Source organism: Pelodiscus sinensis, chromosome 18, assembly GCF_052426305.1.
Source record: "Pelodiscus sinensis isolate ZL-2025 chromosome 18, ASM5242630v1, whole genome shotgun sequence".
NCBI classification, from domain to species: Eukaryota; Metazoa; Chordata; order Testudines; family Trionychidae; genus Pelodiscus; species Pelodiscus sinensis.
Window position 1 is genome coordinate 17,289,467 of NC_143069.1, and position 19,814 is coordinate 17,309,280.

Consider the following 19,814-nt stretch of genomic DNA (forward strand, 5'->3'; position numbering starts at 1 on the left):
ATCAGAATCCGGACGGGTCCTCAGGGCAGTTGGGGGGTGACTGCGGATCGACACTGGGGGCCTTAGATCTGAACCAGACCCTACTCCCAGGGCAGTCGGGGGATGTCTGTGCAGGGGAACCAGTGAGGAGCTGAGACCAGAGGACCAAACAACCACAGAGCAACCTTCTCACCTTTCCCAGAGGGGGCATCATGTGGACAATAAACTTGGGCAGCCAGCGTGCTGTGTGTTCTCCAGCAGAGTCCTGCACGGATGGAAGCTGCAACTGTCTGGGGTGAAGGGCTTTTAAAAAAAGGAAATAACTGAACTCAAAAATCCTCTTGCAGTGCATGACAAGGCCGTTTTATTCATTCTAGTACACTCTTGAGCTATGCTACATATTCCTGAGAGCCATTGGTTGGTGTATTACCTATTTCCTAGAGCTGGCTGGAATTTTTCCAGCGCAATGCTTTTCCACTGGAAAATGCAGTTTCATCAAAATTGAAACACCTCAAAGAAACTTGTCAATTTTGACAAAAATCTGGGTAATGAAAAAAAAAAGGTAAATGAGTTGTTGCCATCAGATTGAAAGGGAACCTCTCGATTTTCCTTTTTAAAGTGACTTTCCGTCTAATGTTTTAATGTTGCATTCCAGAATATAAAACTGCTGTCCACTGTTGGCTGCGTATGGAGAGACTGAAGGATTAACAATGATTGACCAAGCCTGCTCCAAAAGTTCTTTCAAATGTTGTTTAATCATAATTAAAATACAATTATATACAATTTGCAGGGTTGGAAGTGGGGACGCAGCTGCTGCCTCCTCAGCTCCTGGTGCGCTCACTGGCTGTCTTCCTGCTGCAAGGGAAGCAGAATCTGTCAGACAAAGATCCATCCCCAGGAAGTCAGGGGTACTGGGCCCCCCCCAGCATTTCCACCCTCCTGCCCCCAGTGCTGAGACTTGTTCTGCTCCCTGCTCACCCCCCCGTCAGGCCAGCAGCCCGTAGGGTGAGCTCCTGACCCCCCTCCCAGGGCTCTTGACACCTCTCCCCCCTCCCATCTCCCAGGACACGGCTTGTGTGTGCAGAGCCTCCCCCAACCCCAAGGACGCTCTCAGGGGCAGGAGGGATTCTGTCAGCCTGAGGAAAGGGGCGGGGGACTCCCTGAGGGGATGGGAAGGAGACCCTGACCCTCCCCACTCTCCTGCATCCGCTCTGGCTGCTCACCATGTAGCCGAGGACGTGCTGGGCCTGCCCCTGCAGGGCGTGGGACAGGACCAGCCCGGCCTGGCTGGGGCGCTGCAGAGGGGAGCGGGCAGCGAGCAGAGCCGTCTCCAAAAAGGAGTTTTCCTGCTCCTGGGAGAAGAGCTGCCCAAAGACCTGAAATCAAGAGGACACGAGGCTTCAGTTAATGGCCCAGAGCCCGGCCCCAACTCCTGAGGCTAAAACAGCTTCCTCCTTCCCCAATCTCCCTTCCAGACCCTGCACCTGGATGCTCTCCTGACCCTGCACTCCAACCCCTGCCCCAGGTCACACCTTCCTCCTGCCCCCAAGATCCTCGCAGACCTCACCCCCCTCCGCAGAACAGAGCAGCCCTAGACCACTGGCCAACATCAGAAAGTGTTACCTCCCCCCCCCCCCACCCTGTCTCCCCTTCTACGGGAGATCCAGGGCTCCGTGCGTCACTGCCCCTAGGAAGAGCCGCCCCCTTGAAACGCCGGGACAGCGTCACAAAGGGGCAGCCCACCCCTGAGCCCTGCCCTGCCCTGGCAGCGCGTCCTTACCTCTCCCACCCTGACTGTGTTGCTGTGAGCCAGGACCCACCTCTCCTTATACCAGTGCCTGCACCACAGGTCCTCTGCCTGGTGGATGTTGAGGCCTGGAAGAGACACAACAGGGTCATTCTGCTGGCAGGTCTGAGCCCTTCCCCTCGCACGGGTCCCTGCAGGCATCCCTGGGCAAATGGAGGGGCACAGGGGGCAGAAGGACGGGAACACAGAGGGACGCATCCCCCCTTGGGCCAGTCTGGGGGAAAAGGCCTGGGACCCCTACCCCCGCCGCTGGCACCCTCAGGGTGTCCCTGGGGCCCAGGTCCCGGCTGGGTTCCTTACCCCTGTGATGCAGGAGGAGTTGGCAGAGGCAGTGCACCCCCTCCCGGGCCAGCCGGCTGACGTCCTCGGAAGGGTCCAAAATGAAAAGGCCCAGCTGGGCCACGTGGTGCCCCATCCTCGGCCAGTCGGCTGAGTTCTGAGGGGAGAGAAGAGGGAGGGGGTGGTCCCTGAGCATCCTGGGGCTGCACGTCCCATGCAAACGGCTGCCGAGGCGGTTTTAAGCTAAGTGGATGGACAGAGAGAGCTCCTGGGGCGGGGGGCGGGGGTGGGGGCGGGGGCGGGGCCGGTCTTGTGAGGAGACAACCCTGAGCAATGGCCCCGACTGAAGGGTCACTCCGGAGGATGGAACAAGGGGATCCATTAACGGCCACTCCCCAGTCTGGGGCCCAGGTGCAGTCACACAAGAGCCCCCCTGAAAGGCCCAGGGTCACCCCTCCCCGGGGAAAGGAGAATGCGGATCAGTCCCGGCCCATTCCCGGCCTGCCTCTGCCTCCTATCAAAGAAAGCTATCAGATTGATTTGACATGATTTGTTCTTTACAAATCCATGCTGGCTGTTCCCTATCACCTTGCCACCTTCCAAGTGTCTACAGATGATTTCCTTAATTACTTGCTCCACTATCTTCCATGGCACAGAAGTTAAGCTAACTGGTCTGTAGTTTCCTGGGTTGTTCTTATTTCCCTTTTTATAAATGGACACTATATTTGCCCGTTTCCAGTCTTCTGCCTATATTCATCGTTTGTAATTTGTCCTACTTTCCATTTTTATATGACTCCTTTTTTATTTTTAGATCATGCAAGATCTCGTGGTTAAGCCAAGGCGGTCTCATTCTACAGGGAATAACACCTTTTGTCAACAGAGTTCTGTCAATAGAAGGCATTATTGCAGCCTGCTTTGTCAACAGAACTGTAAGTAGTCTGGACGCTCTTTGTTGACAGAAGCTTTGTCCACAGTATCTGTTGGCAAAACTTCTGTCGACAAAAGCCTGTAGTCTAGACATACCCCCAGTGTCCTGTAGTTACTCTTGATCCACTCAGTGTCACACCTCTCAGTATCATTTGTGCCCACATGGATGAGTAGCATGGGGTAGTAGTCAGAGGGCCGGATAATCCTCGACAATGCCTCCGTAAAATCTTGGATACGGCCCCCGGCAGACAGCATACCTCCTGGGATGAAATGTCAGGGCGACAGATGGGCACCTCCGTCCCCCTTAGAAGAGAGTCTCCGACCACCGCTACCCTTCATTTACATGCAGCCCAGCTGAGGAGCACAGTGCCCATAGCCGGGAATAGGTGTTGCCACTAGTGATGCATATCCACACATACCTCAGTGCACATAACAACATTTATGGCGCACACAAATGAAAATAATTAGAGGGAACATTGCTTAGAGGTGTAAAAAATCACCCCGTGCGCTCAGTGTTTTAATGCTGAATGTATAGACAAAGACTTGACTTCTATTCTTGGCTCTGTCCTGCTGGGTGACTTCAGGACACTCCCATTCCCACCTTCCCGTGCCTCAGTTTCCCCACCTGTTTCCCTGATACAGCACTTTGAGCTCTATGTATGAGTTCAGTGTAGTTCATGTTAAACCTTCCAGCGAGGCCAGGACTACATCTAACATGGTAGCTTTCGCTGAGTCCTGTAACTACACGTGTTTGATTCTCAGGCTTCCGGCGCTAAATAAAGATGTGGGTGGTGGTGGGGTATGTAGAGGACAGGAAATGAAGAACAGTGACGATCAGACACGAGGAGAGGATGGGGCAGAGCAGAAGGGTCGCGGCATCTCTGCTCCCTCACCGTACGCCCTGACGAGGATCAGAGCAGCGACAGCATCTGGGTTCCCAGCCCAGCCCTGAGGGGCTGGCAGAGACTCTGCACGGGGAGGGGGGCTTTCTGCTGTGAGCCCAGAGGGGCAGCGGGGGGCAGGTCGGAGCAGACAGCGACTGCAGATTGTCCCTTCCTGGTCTCGTCAGAAGCCGACGTCGTTTGGCCATTTCCACCCTCTCGGTTCCTGCCGCAGCCCTGATGCTCCTGTCTCTGTTCCTCTTGCTGCTCGGTGAGTGTGTGAGAGCCTGGGGTGTGAGGGGGTGGGAGAAAATGGAGCCAAGGAAGCCCAGGAAGTCGGCAAATCCCCTCTAGCAGCAGAGGGCCCTGCCCTGCCCCCGCTGCACTTTGCCAGCAGCCTTTGAAATGGGGCCAGAGCCGGGCGCATGATCCAGGATCGGCCTCCCCAAGGCCTCAGGCTGGGGAAATCCCCCCCCCCCCCCGGTGCCTGCTCCCTGCCCCCTCGTTACACAGCCCAGGGGCCCATCGGCCCAGCTGCCCCGCGGTGCCCTGGGAGCTCATGGCCAGTTACTGTCCCCGGGGCCTAAATCCTTCCCCGGGTCCCTGCTTCCCCACCCAGACCCAGGCTGCAGGGCGGCGGCGTTCCCTGTGGGGAGCTGGGACCTGGCACTCAGCTGGATCCCACCCCTGGGGTGTCACTGGGCCCAGCTCCCCACGCCACGCCCATGGGGTCAGGCCGGGCGGGGCTCAGATGCTCCTGGGGTGTCAGCGCAGCCTGGAGGCAGAGAGCAGGGAGGCTGTTGCCACTGGAGGGGGAGGGTGGTCAACTCTGTTCCCCACTCTGGCATTCAGAGTGCAGAAGGTACAGACCTGCCAGAGACCTTAAAGACCTTGCCTTAACAGCATTCTGCTTAAAAATAAAAACCAGCTTCCTTGAGGTCACAGATCCCTTCACCTTGGGAGGTAGCTGCCTCTGCCAAGTGAATAAAAAACCCACCTTTCTTCTTAGGCTTTGAGTTCTTCCAAGGGGGTATCCCCAAACTCTTTTCCGCCAAGAGAGCTTGGAAAAGAAAAACAGAAAACAAATTGTAATCTCTGCTAGATGACCTCTCAGTCTAGGCTTGCGTACACAGACCTCCTGCTGCTTTCTAGGATACAAGAATCATAGCGTCGCCTCAAAAAAGTTGTTTTTATTAACAAAACTAAAAGAGGGTATGTCTACACTACAATGTTAGTTTGAACTAACGGACGTTAGTTCGAACTAACATTCATAGCCACTACACTAGCACTCCGCTAGTTCGAATTTGAATCGACCTAGCGGAGCGCTTAGTTCGAACTAGGAAAACCTCATTTTACAAGGATTAAGCCTAGTTCGAACTTACTAGTTCGAATTAAGGGCTGTGTAGCCCCTTAATTCGAACGAGTGGGAGGCTAGCCCTCCCCAAGTTTCCCTGGTGGCCACTCTGGCCAACACCAGGGAAACTCTATGCCCCCCTCCCGGCCCCGGACCCCTTAAAGGGGCACGGGCTGGCTACGGTGCCCGTGCCAGGTGCAAGCCTGCCAGCACCCAGCCAGCAGACCCTGCACCTGGCACGGCACAGAGCCACCCACCCGATGTCCCCCAGCCCACCCCCTCTTCCCGGGACCAGGCTGGCGGCTCCCGGAAGCTTGCCCGGGACCGCAAGAGGCGGGTACATTCCTGGGCTAGTGCGGACATCGTGGACCTCGTCCACGATCTCCGCACTAGGCACAGGAAAGTGGCCATCTAGGGCAGGAGAGCTGCCAGCCTGGCCACCCAGGAGCAGGTTTGCATGAAAATCAAGGGGGTCCACTGAGACCCACGACCCTGAGCCCTGAGCTTACAATGGCCGTCCTGGGTCAGACCAAAGGTCCATCTAGCCCAGTAGCCTGTCTGCCGACAGCGGCCAACCCTAGGGACCATGGAGGGGATGGACCAAAGACAGTGACCAAGCCATTTGTCTCATGCCATCCCTCTCCAGCCTTGCACAAACTTTGGGCAGGGACACCACTCCTACCCCCTGGCTAAGACTACTCCATGGACCCAACCTCCATGACTTGATCTCCCTTCCCTTTAAACTCTGTTCTAGTTGTAGCCTTCACAGCCTCCTGCAGCAAGGAGTTCCACCGGTTAACTATTTGCTTTGTCAAGAAGAACAACTTTCTCTTACTAGTTTCAAGCCTGTTACCCAGTCCTTTCCTTTGGTGTCCTCTAGTCCTTCTTTATGGGAACTCATGAAGAACTTTTCTGAATGCACCCTCTCCACCCAAACCCCTGCTTTTAGAGACCTCTATCCTGTCCCCCCTCCGTCTCCTCTTTTCTAAGCTGAACAGTCCCAGTCTCTGTAGCCTCTCTTCATCTGGGACCTGTTCCCAACCCCTTATCATGTTAGTTGCCCTCCCCTCTCCCAGCCTTAATCTTCCCCTCTCCCACCTCCTTTTCCCAGTCTCCCCCAGTTTTGTTCAATAAAGATAGAGTCAATGTTGGAAGAAACATTATCTTTATTTTGTACATCAATAAGAAGGGGGGCTAGGGAAGGGTAAGTGGAAGGAGGTGAGAGAGGAATGGGGTACAAGCCCCCGATGGGGAGGACTGGGCTGGCTCTGCAGGCTTCTGGGGGTGGAAGCTCTCCTGCAGCCCCCCGATTACCCCCTCTCCCCAGATGGCAGCCTGTGGCAAGTGCAGCCGGGCTGATGGCTGAGTAGTGTGATGTGCCCAGTGTGGGTACTCCGGGCACTCCAAGCCAGGACTGGTTTTCAAGCGGGGCACCCCTTAGAACTGTCTGTCCGGGGTGGGGGTCGGGACCCTTTAAGCGCAGCCCTCGGCTAGCCTGAGACTGCATCTCCACGCTCTAAGTCCTCCTCTGATGCCCTGCTGGCACTGCTTCCGGCCATCCTTAAGCCCTGTTCAGAGTCCACTCAATGTGGACTTGCTAGTTCGAATTAGCAAAACTAGTTTTTAGTTCTAGACGCGTTAGTTCGAATTAGCTTAGTTCGAACTAGCGCTGTAGTGTAGACATACCCGAAGAGAGGAGCCAGCAGGGGTAGAATGAATTGTGTACCAGGTCCTGGAAACAAGAGCATCTCCTCCAGATCACCCATCCACACCTGAACTGTTTAAAAGCTTGGCTGCCAATAAAGACACCTTAGCTCAGCAAATGCCAAGCCAGGCACCTGTGTTTGGACACGAGGGGGCCCTGTGAGGAAAGGCTGCAGGGCAGAGCTGTGCACAGAGTTGTTAGGGTCTGATGCAGGAAAGCCTTAGTGACCTGCGTGTTGATAGTCCATCCACCTGGCTGAGTCGTAGTTTGTGACCATCTATGGGGCAGAGACTCTCCCCTTCATTGCTGATCTGTGCAACTCTGGATACAGGGGGTCCTGATTCCAGACTGGGGCTCCCGGGCACGACAGTAACGTACCTAATAAATATTGTACAGCACCTAGCACAGTGGGTCTCTCACCCCTGATTGGGGCTCCAGGGTGCTACTGCAACACAAATTACTAATCACAAGGACAATCTCTTTCATCGTCTCTTTGATCTGTGCATCCACCCAGCCTCCCCAAACCAAAGATCATTTCACTGGGTCTATCTCATCTCTCTCCCCCCATCCCAGGCACACTGGGGACAGGGGATCTCAGGGGTGTCTCTGCCATGTCTGACTGTACATTTGCTAACACGGCTCGGCCTCACTCTCATACCCACCTTTCTTCCTCAGCAAACAAAGCGCCACAGCCAGCACCAGGACAGCAGGGACTGCAATTCCCAACAGGAGCTTTAGATCCAGCCCTAGGAAAGAACCTCGCTGTGAATGGCCCCTCCAAGCAGCCACCAGCCAGTTCCCACCGGCTGGACCTGGCTGAGTCCTGTGGTAAGTGACCCCTGACGTTTCCATGAGTATACCTGGAAGCTCACCTCACGGTTACCTGCAGGTCAACATTATCTGCTGTTCTTTGGGAGTAAAAGTTCACTGAAGATTTTCAACCAATTTTTCTTCCCAAAGTTTGTTTTTATCCAAACATCGATTACAGGAAAACAAAATTTTCCCCCAAGCAATTCATGTGCTAGGACCTTCTTAGTCTTTCCTACAATAATTTGGATATGGAAGACACCGTTTTGCTTGGTTTAGAACCAACAGGCTTGTTCCATTTTAGATTTCCAAATGCAGAAACAGAAGACAAACGTCGCTTGGAAAGGAAACAAAGCCAAACCCTCTGTGTATCCAGCTGACATTTTAGGTCATGTTCTGAACAAGGAAACTGCTAAGTCAAAGTAAGACCAAAGGAAAACGTTTGTTCAGTTTCATGATTTTTTTCCCCCATCAAAACAGTGACATTATCCATGGCACGTTTTGTTCATAATTTTTTCTAGAAATAAATCTGGTTCTACCATCCCGCCAGGGCAAGTTCCTCAAGCAGGAAACATTCCTGTGGGAACTGCCCTGCTTCCAGGAAGCATCACAATTCAGCGCAGCACAAATAACTTTCCACAGGTGCTTAAAATGAAGCACATACCTAGGGCTATGTCTAGACTGCAGGCTTCTTTCGAAAGAGGCTCTTTCGAAAGCATCTTTCGAAAGAGCCTCTTTCGAAAGATCGCGTCTAGACTGCAGGCGGATCTTTCGAAAGAGCAATCCGCTTTTTCGAAAGAGAGCACCCAGCGAGTCTGGATGCTCTCTTTCAAGGAAGCCCTATTTACATTGAAGAACGCCATCTTTCGAAAGAGGAACTTTTGAAAGAAGGCGTTCTTCCTCGTGAAATGAGGTTTACCGCCATCGAAAGAAAAGCCGCGTTCTTTCGAAATAATTTCGAAAGAACGCGGCTTGAGTCTGGACGCAGGGGAAGTTTTTTCGGGAAAAGGCTACTTTTCCCGAAAAAACCCTTAAGTCTGGACACAGCCTAAGTGCTGTCCTGGATAGGGCTGGACTTGAGCTCATACTTGAGAGCTTCCTGGGCATCCAGCAGACACATGTGTGGGGCTGATCTACCTGAAAGCCACCTACTGGGTGTGGGTCCCTATCCCATATAGTGGCACTTAGACACTTACAGAGATACCATGAGTCTGCTCCACAACTGACTTTTAGCTCAAGCTGTAGAGCTGGGGTGGGGAACCTCAGACCCGGGGGCCGCATCCAGCTACTGGTTTGATTGAATCTGGCCCCAAGGCTCAGGCTCCACACTGACCCACCCCACAGCCCCTACTAGGAGCACACAAAATCTACTAGGCTGCTCCTCCCCCCAGACTCTGGAGTATGAAGAGTAAATGGGCAGTGTCTGTCTCCTCATTTGGGGGCCAGGAACTTTTGTCTGGGTGTCTGGCTGGTGAGTCTTGCCCACATGCTCCGGGTTCAGCTGATCGCCATATTTGGGGTCAGGAAGGAATTTTCCTCCAGGGTAGATTGGCAGAGGCCCTGGAGGTTTTTTGCCCTCCTCTGTAGCATGGGGCATGGATCACTTGCTGGAGGATTCTCTTCATTTTGGGGTCTTTGAACCATCGTTTCAAGGACTTCAATATCTGAGATATAGGTGAGAGGATTATTCTAGCAGTGGGTGGGTGAGAGTCTGTGGCCTGCACTGTGCAGGGGTCAGACTAGATGATCAAAATGGTCCCTTCTGATCTTAAATTCTATGAATCTATGAGGAATGTTTTTTTTTTTTTGCTTGCCACTTGTGTGTGGCCCCCAACTGATTTTCCTGCGGGTCAGTGGCTGCAACCCAAAAAAGGTTCCCCCACCCTGCTGTAGAGTCTCATGCACTAAGCTCCAGCGCTCTCAGGTTTGGTTCCACCTGTCGGCGCTACATACCCAGCGGAGCAGTTTTCTGTGGAAAACGCTGTTTCTTCAAAATAAAAACTTTTCAACGAGGTCACTTCAGTGTTGCTAAATTTCTGTTCCATGGAAAAATCTGAATGTTTGACTATTTCCCCTGATTCAGGATGAAAATACAATCGAGGAAGGTCAGAATTTGTTTGCTGATGTGGACACTTTGCAGGGAGTTGGGGCAAACAGCCAGGTTTGGGCTCTGATCAGTTCAGTTCCTGGGGCTCGGTTGCTCCCTGGGAACCAGACACTGGTGCTGGGCTGAGGTTCCTGGCAGAGGGGTTTGCCCACACGCCGGGTGTGACACTCTGGGCCAGGCATGGAGCACAGAGCATAACTAGCTAATGACACAGAGACAGAACCTGGGAGCCCAGGTGGGATGATGCGTCTGGTGCCTCCTGCCAGAGCAACCCCCCACCCAGTGAATGCAGAGAGGGGCAATAACTCACTGGCTCCTGGGTTAGCAGAGGGGGCAGGGAACTCCAGAGGAAACTTGCCCATCCCATGAATTTAGATTCCCCCTCTAGAAGAGCCATTTTCCTTCCCTGTGAAGATGTTGCCTGGCTCAGCCATGCTGGATAAAGTCTAGGAAAGGGGCAGGGAGAATGTTCTGTGTTGGAAGATCCCGTCACCCTGTTACATGTGGCGTATTTCCTACATCCATCGTCATGGTGATCACACTAAGACTCGGGCTGCCCAGGCCAGGACCTACTTTGCCCTAAATAAAGACCCCACAACACAGAAACACTTCAGAAGCATTTACCTGGGGGGAATGAACCAACGTCACTGCCTCTGCTGGAGCCATCACCTGGGCAATAAACACACAAGAGCCATTGTCATGGCAATTACACTCAGACTGGGGGGTTATCAGCTGAGGACCCACCTTTCCCTACATAAGGACCCAGAAGGAAAAATGCTCCAGAAGCATTTACCAGAGGTGGGAGGGGGAGAGAAGATCTCCCAGCATCCCCACCGCTGGGTCCATCCCCTCTAGGCAATAAACACAGCCGAGATCAGAGCAGGCCCAGTCCAGGCCTCTACGCTGCTCTAGCACAGCTAGCCACTGGCAGCCACTGGCTGGGGGTAGGGCTGCTGGGCTCAGGGTGAGTCACAAATTGGATCTGAGTCAGCAATGGGAGTGTGTGTAAGACAGGGGAGGTGTCAGCTGACAGCCCAGTGCAGCATCAGAAGCAGCCCATGGTGTGGGGGCCGCTCCAAGCCAGCCATGGAGAGAAAGGGGAGGGAGGTGCTGCAGCCCGGCCTTCTTTAACTGGTTAAACTTAATGTTTCAGCAGTTAACTAATTAAACAGGATTTTACATCCTTAGCAGGTTTAGTCTTGAGAGAAGAAGCCGGGGAACATGGTAACAGTCTCTAAATCTGCTCAGGGCTGTTACACAGGGGCCGGGATCAGTGGTTCTAAGGGCCCACGGAGGGCAGGGCTAGAGGCGATGGGGCTAATCTGCAGCAAGGGAGGGTTCGGTTCAGTAGCAGGGAGGAGAAGCTCTGGAACCGGCCTCCAGGGCAGGGTCTGGAGTCCCTGTTGTCAGAGCTTAGTAACAGGCTGCACAAGCCCCGTGTCAGGGCTGGACTAGGTTCACTCTGTCCTGCAGGCCTTGGCGGCATCTCAAGGTCCCTTCCAGCCTGACATTTCTATGATGATCCCGTCACCCTGGTGCCAGGGCTGGGCCAGCCGAGCTGAGCTGTGTGAAACATGGGACGGGGTGAAACACACAGCAGGGGTGAGGGTGAAATACGGGACAGGGTGAAACACACAGGAAGGGGTGAGGGTGAAACACGGGATGGGGTGAAACACACAGGAAGGGGGGGGGGGTTGCCTGGGACACACTTTGCACAAAGACGTTTTATGAGATATTTTGTTTCAGATTTTGGAAATTGATGAATGTCAGTTTGGATGGGGAGGGGGGTGTCATTTAATTGCTGTTCTCACACTGTCATTAACCCCATTCCCAGGATGCTGAGTTTCTGCTGGGCAGGGCTACACTAGGATATGTCACCCACAGACACGCACGGACGCACAGCTCACACCTTACCAATTACACTGATGTGTTGTGTGTGGCTGAGCTGGGATCTCGTCACCTGATTGTCGCTGTCCTTGATCTCGTACCCGCAGGAGAAATTCCCAGAACTGCCCCCGGACACCACATGCTCATAGTCGTAGGTGGCCTTCTCCTTTGAGCCCGTCTGGACTGAAACCTCCTCCCCATCCTTGCAGAAGACGATGCGGGTGGCCAGGTGCCAGGAGGACATGAAGCACCTGACCTGCACGGAGTCCCCTGGCCGGGCCAATGTCTGGTTCAGGTAGAGGGTGGGGGCAGGGAGAGCACCTGGGGAGGGGAAGGGGGCAGAGCTGTCAGTGGGGTGTTGCTGGTGCCTGGTGCTGTTAGTGGGGCAGGAGGTAAGTAGAAGAGGGTCTGGGCCGTGTCTCAGATGGAGGCTCTGACCTGACCGGAGGCTTTATCCCAGGGGCTAATGGGCTGTGTACAGGCCTCAGGGCTCGGTCGGGCTGGGTGCCAATGCCTGGTGCTGTGCACTGTGCTAGAGCAGGCCCTGCTGAGGTCACTGACGGATGCAGCTGGGGCAGGACGGCCGGGAGTGAGGCCAAGGGCTGGGAGCTGGTGCTGAGGGAAGGTAAATCCTTGGGTCAGAGCTGGGAGGCAGCAGGGCAGGAAGAGGTCAGTTGGGAGGCATCTGCACCCTGCTCAGGCCCTCACCCAGGCCTGCCCCTCTTCCCAACCCATTGCTGTTGGCACCGCATTCAGCAGCGAGCAGCCAAAGGGGTGGTGGCTGGAGTGCCCGGTGGGGGAGAGGTAAAGGCCCTGGGTGCATTGAGGACAGACAGACTGGACTCACCGGGAGCTGAGCAGATCTCCTGGCTGCTGCGGCTCAGTGCTGGGAACAGAAAGGCGACGTGGGGTCAGTGCCAGTCTGGAATCTCCCCTGCGGTGAGATACCAGGGACAGCTTCTGGGGCCTCTGTTCCCCACACTGATTACAGGCTCCATTTTATGCCCTGCCTGTCCCACCAGGAGCACCCCTGCCTGTTCCATGAGGCTGTGCCAGGCACCGTGCAGAGCCCTGACCCCCAGGTTCCCTCCTGAAAAGAGCTGAAGTGACTTGGGCCCAGCCCTATAATGAGTCTGACCCCAAGACCCAGAACCCCTGAATTCTGGGTGAACTCATAACTGGAGCCCAGCCTCGAACCCATCTCAGTGTCTCTGGCCTGTCAGTAACAGGGAACTCTGGAGCCAGATGCTGATAACCCCCTGTGGTGAATAGGAGGAGTTCTGGCCAGCATTTGGTGACTAAAGGGTGAAAGTCAGATAGCTATGGGGGTGTTGGCAGGGAGCCAGAAGAGCCAACAACAGAGGGTGTTGAAATTTGAATTGAATAGATCTACCTGCCTGCTGATCTCTTTGTGTGAGTTTAAGGCTGCGTCCACACTACACCCTAAACTAGAAATAAGAAATGCATTTCTTATTTCAATGTTATTTTGAAATAGCTTATTTTGAAATTTGGCGCACCTACATGGTGCCAAATTTTTTTAAATGAAGTGCTATTTTGAGCCATCCCTGATCCCTCGTGCAATGAGGTTTACCAAGATGGCAAAATAGCGCTCCCGTTATTTAAAAAAATATTTTGAAATGACTGGCAGCTTGTGTAGACACAGGGTAGCTGTTTTGGGCTCTCTCCAGTATCCCAAAATAGCCTTGCAGTGTAGACATACCCTAAGGTAGGAGCTGGGGGAAGCAAGATGAATTGAACCTACAAAGAGTACTGGGCATGGAAATGGACTGGGCTTCAAAGTATGGATCACCACAGATCATGAGTAGATTGAAAAATGTATATTCAGTTGCGATTAGGTTATTTTTCTTTGTTTTGTTGTTTGGTTAAACTCTGTGCTAAGCCCATGTGCCTCCCTCCTCCCCCTCCCCCTGACACACACACACACACACACACACACACACACACACGCTATATCTAAGCTGCACCCAGAGATATTATTATTCTCTATGTTATATTTTGTTTTTCTCAGTTGCTCTGTAACATCTAGCAATCAAGTAGTCTTTATTAGTATATCTGGGTATGTCTACACTACAACGCTAGTTCGAACTAACTTAGTTCGAATTAGTTAATTCGAACTAAGCTAATTCGAACTAACGCGTCTAGAACTAAAAACTAGTTCGAATTAGCGTTTTGCTAATTCGAACTAGCAAGTCCACATTGAGTGGACTCTGAACAGGGCTTAAGGATGGCCGGAAGCAGTGCCGGCAGGGCATCAGAAGAGGACTTAGAGCGTAGAGATGCTGTCTCAGGCTAGCCGAGGGCTGCGCTTAAAGGGTCCCGACCCCCACCCCGGACAGACAGTTCTAAGGGGTGCCCTGCTTGAAAACCAGTCCTGGCTTGAATTGCCCGGAGTACCCACACTGGGCACATCACACCACTCGGCCATCAGCCCGGCTGCACTTGCCGCAGGCTGCCATCTGGAGAGAGGGGGCAATCGGGGGGCTGCAGGAGAGCTTCCGCCCCCAGAAGCCCGCAGAGCCAGCCCAGTCCTCCCCCTCGGGGGCTCGTACCCCATTCCTCCCTCACCTTCTTCCCTAGCCCCCCTTCTTATTGATGTACAAAATAAAGATAACGTTTCTTCCAACATTGACTCTGTCTTTATTGAACAAAAGTGGGGGAGACTGGGAAAAGGAGGTGGGAGAGGGGAAGAGAAAGGCTGGGAGAGGGGAGGGCAACTAACATGATCAGGGGTTGGGAACAGGTCCCAGATGAAGAGAGGCTACAGAGACTGGGACTGTTCAGCTTAGACAAGAGGAGACGTAGGGGGGACAGGGTAGAGGTCTCTAAAAGCAGGGGTTGGGTGGAGAGGGTGCATTCAGAAAAGTTCTTCATGAGTTCCCATAAAGAAGGACTAGAGGACACCAAAGGAAAGGAATGGGTAGCAGGCTTGAAACTAGTAAGAGAAAGTTGTTGTTGTTGTTGTTGTTGTTGCCAAAGCAAAGAGTTAACCTGTGGAACTCCTTGCTGCAGGAGGCTGTGAAGGCTACAACTAGAACAGAGTTTAAAGGGAAGGGAGATCAAGTCATGGAGGTTGGGTCCATGGAGTAGTCTTAGCCAGGGGGTAGGAGTGGTGTCCCTGCCCAAAGTTTGTGGAAGGCTGGAGAGGGATGGCACGAGACAAATGGCTTGGTCACTGGCTTCGGTCCATCCCCTCCAGGGTCCCTAGTGTTGGCCGCTGTCGGCAGACATGCTACTGGGCTAGATGGACCTTTGGTCTGACCCAGGACGGCCATTGTAAGCTCAGGGCTCAGGGTCGGGGGGTCTCAGTGGACCCCCTTGATTTTCATGCACACCTGCTCCTGGGTGGCCAGGCTGGCAGCTCTCCTGCCCTAGACGGCCACTTTCCGGTGCCTAGTGCGGAGATCGTGGACGAGGTCCACGATGTCCGCACTAGCCCAGGAAGGTGCCCGCCTCTTGCGGTCCTGGGCAAGCTCCCGGGAGCCGCCAGCCTGGTCCCGGGAAGAGGGGGTGGGCTGGGGGGCATCGGGTGGGTGGGGTCCGGGGCCGGGAGGGGGGCATAGAGTTTCCCTGGTGTTGGCTAGAGTGGCCACCAGGGAAACCTGGGGAGAGCTAGCCTCCCACTAGTTCGAATTAAGGGGCTACACACCCCTTAATTAGAACTAGTAAGTTCGAACTAGGCTTAATCCTCGTAAAATGAGGTTTTCCTAGTTCGAACTATTCGCTCCGCTAGTTCGATTCAAATTCGAACTAGCGGAGCGCTAGTGTAGTGGCTATGAATGTTAGTTCAAACTAACGTCCGTTAGTTCAAACTAACATTGTAGTGTAGACATACCCTCTTTTAGTTTTGTTAATAAAAACAACTTTTTTAAGGCGACGCTATGATTCTTGTATCCTAGAAAGCAGCAGGAGGTCTGTGTACGCAAGCCTAGACTGAGAGGTCATCTAGCAGAGATTACAATTTGTTTTCTGTTTTTCTTTTCCAAGCTCTCTTGGCGGAAAAGAGTTTGGGGATACCCCTTGGAAGAACTCAAAGCCTAAGAAGAAAGGTGGGTTTTTATTCACTTGGCAGAGGCAGCTACCTCCCAAGGTGAAGGGATCTGTGACCTCAAGGAAGCTGGTTTTTATTTTTAAGCAGAATGCTGTTAAGGCAAGGTCTTTAAGGTCTCTGGCAGGTCTGTACCTTCTGCACACAGAATGCCAGAGTGGGGAACAGAGTTGACCACCCTCCCCCTCCAGTGGCAACAGCCTCCCTGCTCTCTGCCTCCAGGCTGCGCTGACACCCCAGAAGCATCTGAGCCCCGCCCGGCCTGACCCCATGGGCCTGGCGTGGGGAGCTGGGCCCAGTGACACCCCAGGGGTGGGATCCAGCTGAGTGCCAGGTCCCAGCTCCCCAGGGAACGCCGCCGCCCTGCAGCCTGGGTCTGGGTGGGGAAGCAGGGACCCGGGGAAGGATTTAGGCCCCGGGGACAGTAACTGGCCATGAGCTCCCAGGGCACCGCGGGGCAGCTGGGCCGATGGACCCCTGGGCTGTGTAACGAGGGGCAGGGAGCAGGCACCGGGGGGGGGGGGGGATTTCCCCAGCCTGAGGCCTTGGGGAGGCCGATCCTGGATCATGCGCCCGGCTCTGGCCCCATTTCAAAGGCTGCTGGCAAAGTGCAGCGGGGGCAGGGCAGGACCCTCTGCTGCTAGAGGGGATTTGCCGACTCCTTGGCTTCCTTGGCTCCATTTTCTCCCACCCCCTGCGAGTTAGCCCAGGCTCTCACACACTCACCGAGCAGCAAGAGGAACAGAGACAGGAGCATCGGGGCTGCGGCAGGAACCGAGAGGGTGGAAATGGCCAAACGACGTCGGCTTCTGACGAGACCAGGAAGGGACAATCTGCAGTCGCTGTCTGCTCCGACCTGCCCCCCGCTGCCCCTCTGGGCTCACAGCAGAAAGCCCCCCTCCCCGTGCAGAGTCTCTGCCAGCCCCTCAGGGCTGGGCTGGGAACCCAGATGCTGTCGCTGCTCTGATCCTCGTCAGGGCGTACGGTGAGGGAGCAGAGATGCCGCGGCCCTTCTGCTCTGCCCCATCCTCTCCTCGTGTCTGATCGTCACTGTTCTTCATTTCCTGTCCTCTACATACCCCCCCACCACCAACATCTTTATTTAGCGCCGGAAGCCTGAGAATCAAACACGTGTAGTTACAGGACTCAGCGAAACCTACCATGTTAGATGTAGTCCTGGCCTCGCTGGAAGGTTTAACATGAACTACACTGAACTCATACATAGAGCTCAAAGTGCTGTATCAGGGAAACAGGTGGGGAAACTGAGGCACGGGAAGGTGGGAATGGGAGTGTCCTGAAGTCACCCAGCAGGACAGAGCCAAGAATAGAAGTCAAGTCTTTGTCTATACATTCAGCATTAAAACACTGAGCGCACCGGGTGATTTTTTACACCTCTAAGCAATGTTCCCTCTAATTATTTTCATTTGTGTGCGCCATAAATGTTGTTATGTGCACTGAGGTATGTGTGGATATGCATCACTAGTGGCAACACCTATTCCCGGCTATGGGCACTGTGCTCCTCAGCTGGGCTGCATGTAAATGAAGGGTAGCGGTGGTCGGAGACTCTCTTCTAAGGGGGACGGAGGTGCCCATCTGTCGCCCTGACATTTCATCCCAGGAGGTATGCTGTCTGCCGGGGGCCGTATCCAAGATGTTACGGAAGCATTGTCGAGGATTATCCGGCCCTCTGACTACTACCCCATGCTACTCATCCATGTGGGCACAAATGATACTGAGAGGTGTGACACTGAGCGGATCAAGAGTAACTACAGGACACTGGGGGTATGTCTAGACTACAGGCTTTTGTCGACAGAAGTTTTGCCAACAGATACTGTGGACAAAGCTTCTGTCAACAAAGAGCATCCAGACTACTTACAGTTCTGTTGTCAAAGCAGGCTGCAATAACGCCTTCTATTGACAGAACTCTGTTGACAAAAGGTGTTATTCCCTGTAGAATGAGACCACCTTGGCTTAACCATGAGATCTTGCATGATCTAAAAATAAAAAAGGAGTCATATAAAAATGGAAAGTAGGACAAATTACAAAGGATGAATATAGGCAAACAACACAGGAATGCAAGGGCAAGATTAGAAAGGCAAAGGCACAAAATGAGGTCAAACTAGCTACGGGAATAAAGGGAAACAAGATGACTTTTTATAAATACATTAGGATGAAGAGGAAGCCTAAGGACAGGGTAGGCCCACTGGTCAGTGAGGAGAAACATAACAGGAATGGCAGAGATGCTTAATGACTGCTTTGTTTCGGTCTTCACTGAGAAGTCTGAAGGAATGCCTAACATAGTGAATGCTAGTGGGAAGGTATTTAGAAGATAAAATAAAAAAAGAACAAGTTAAAAATCACCTAGAAAAGGTAGTTGACTGCAAGTCACCAGGGCCTGATGAAATGCATCCTAGAATACTCAAGGAGCTGATAGAGCTGAGCCTCTAGCTATCATCTTTGGAAAATCATGGGAGACAGGAGAGATTCCAGAAGACTGGAAACGGGCAAATATAGTGTCCATTTATAAAAAGGGAAATAAGAACAACCCAGGAAACTACAGACCAGTTAGCTTAACTTCTGTGCCATGGAAGATAGTGGAGCAAGTAATTAAGGAAATCATCTGTAGACACTTGGAAGGTGGCAAGGTGATAGGGAACAGCCAGCATGGATTTGTAAAGAACAAATCATGTCAAATCAATCTGATAGCTTTCTTTGATAGGAGGCAGAGGCAGGCCGGGAATGGGCCGGGACTGATCCGCGTTCTCCTTTCCCCGGGGAGGGGTGACCCTGGGCCTTTCAGGGGGGCTCTTGTGTGACTGCACCTGGGCCCCAGACTGGGGAGTGGCCGTTAGTGGATCCCCTTGTTCCATCCTCCGGAGTGACCCTTCAGTCGGGGCCATTGCTCAGGGTTGTCTCCTCACAAGACCGGCCCCGCCCCCGCCACCGCCCCCGCCCCCGCCCCAGGAGCTCTCTCTGTCCATCCACTTAGCTTAAAACCGCCTCGGCAGCCGTTTGCATGGGACGTGCAGCCCCAGGATGCTCAGGGACCACCCCCTCCCTCTTCTCTCCCCTCAGAACTCAGCCGACTGTCCGAGGATGGGTCACCACGTGGCCCAGCTGGGCCTTTTCATTTTGGACCCTTCCGAGGACGTCAGCCGGCTGGCCCGGGAGGGGGTGCACCGCCTCTGCCAACTCCTCCTGCATCACAGGGGTAAGGAACCCAGCCGGGACCTGGGCCCCAGGGACACCCTGAGGGTGCCAGCGGCGGGGGTAGGGGTCCCAGGCCTTTTCCCCCAGACTGGCCCAAGGGGGGATGCGTCCCTCTGTGTTCCCCTCCTTCTTCCCCCTGTGCCCCTCCATTTGCCCAGGGATGCCTGCAGGGACCCGTGCGAGGGGAAGGGCTCAGACCTGCCAGCAGAATGACCCTGTTTTGTCTCTTGCAGGCCTCAACATCCACCAGGCAGAGGACCTGTGGTGCAGGCACTGGTATAAGGAGAGGTGGGTCCTGGCTCACAGCAACACAGTCAGGGTGGGAGAGGTAAGGACGCACTGCCAGGGCAGGGCAGGGCTCAGGGGTGGGCTGCCCCTTTGTGATGCTGTCCCGGCGTTTCAAGGGGGCGGCTCTTCCTAGGGGCAGTGACGCACGGAGCCCTGGATCTCCCGTAGAAGGGGAGACAGGGTGGGGGGGAGGTAACGCTTTCTGATGTTGGCCAGTGGTCTAGGGCTGCTCTGTTCTGCGGAGGGGGGTGAGGTCTGGGAGGATCCTGGGGGCAGGAGGAAGGTGTGACCTGGGGCAGGGGTTGGGGTGCAGGGTCAGGAGAGCGTCCAGGTGCAGGGTCTGGAAGGGAGTTTGGGGAAGGAGGAAGCTGTTTTAGCCTCAGGAGTTGGGGCCGGGCTCTGGGCCATTAACTGAAGCCTCGTGTCCTCTTGATTTCAGGTCTTTGGGCAGCTCTTCTCCCAGGAGCAGGAAAACTCCTTTTTGGAGACGGCTCTGCTCGCTGCCCACTCCCCCCTG

General features: G+C 54.0%; 1 long non-coding RNA gene across 1 annotated transcript in view; it reads left to right on the forward strand.

The window, feature by feature from the left end:
- LOC149523263 (uncharacterized) overlaps nucleotides 1–19,814 on the forward strand; it is a 228,305-nt gene that overhangs the window by 15,257 nt on the left and 193,234 nt on the right. The window lies entirely within an intron of this gene.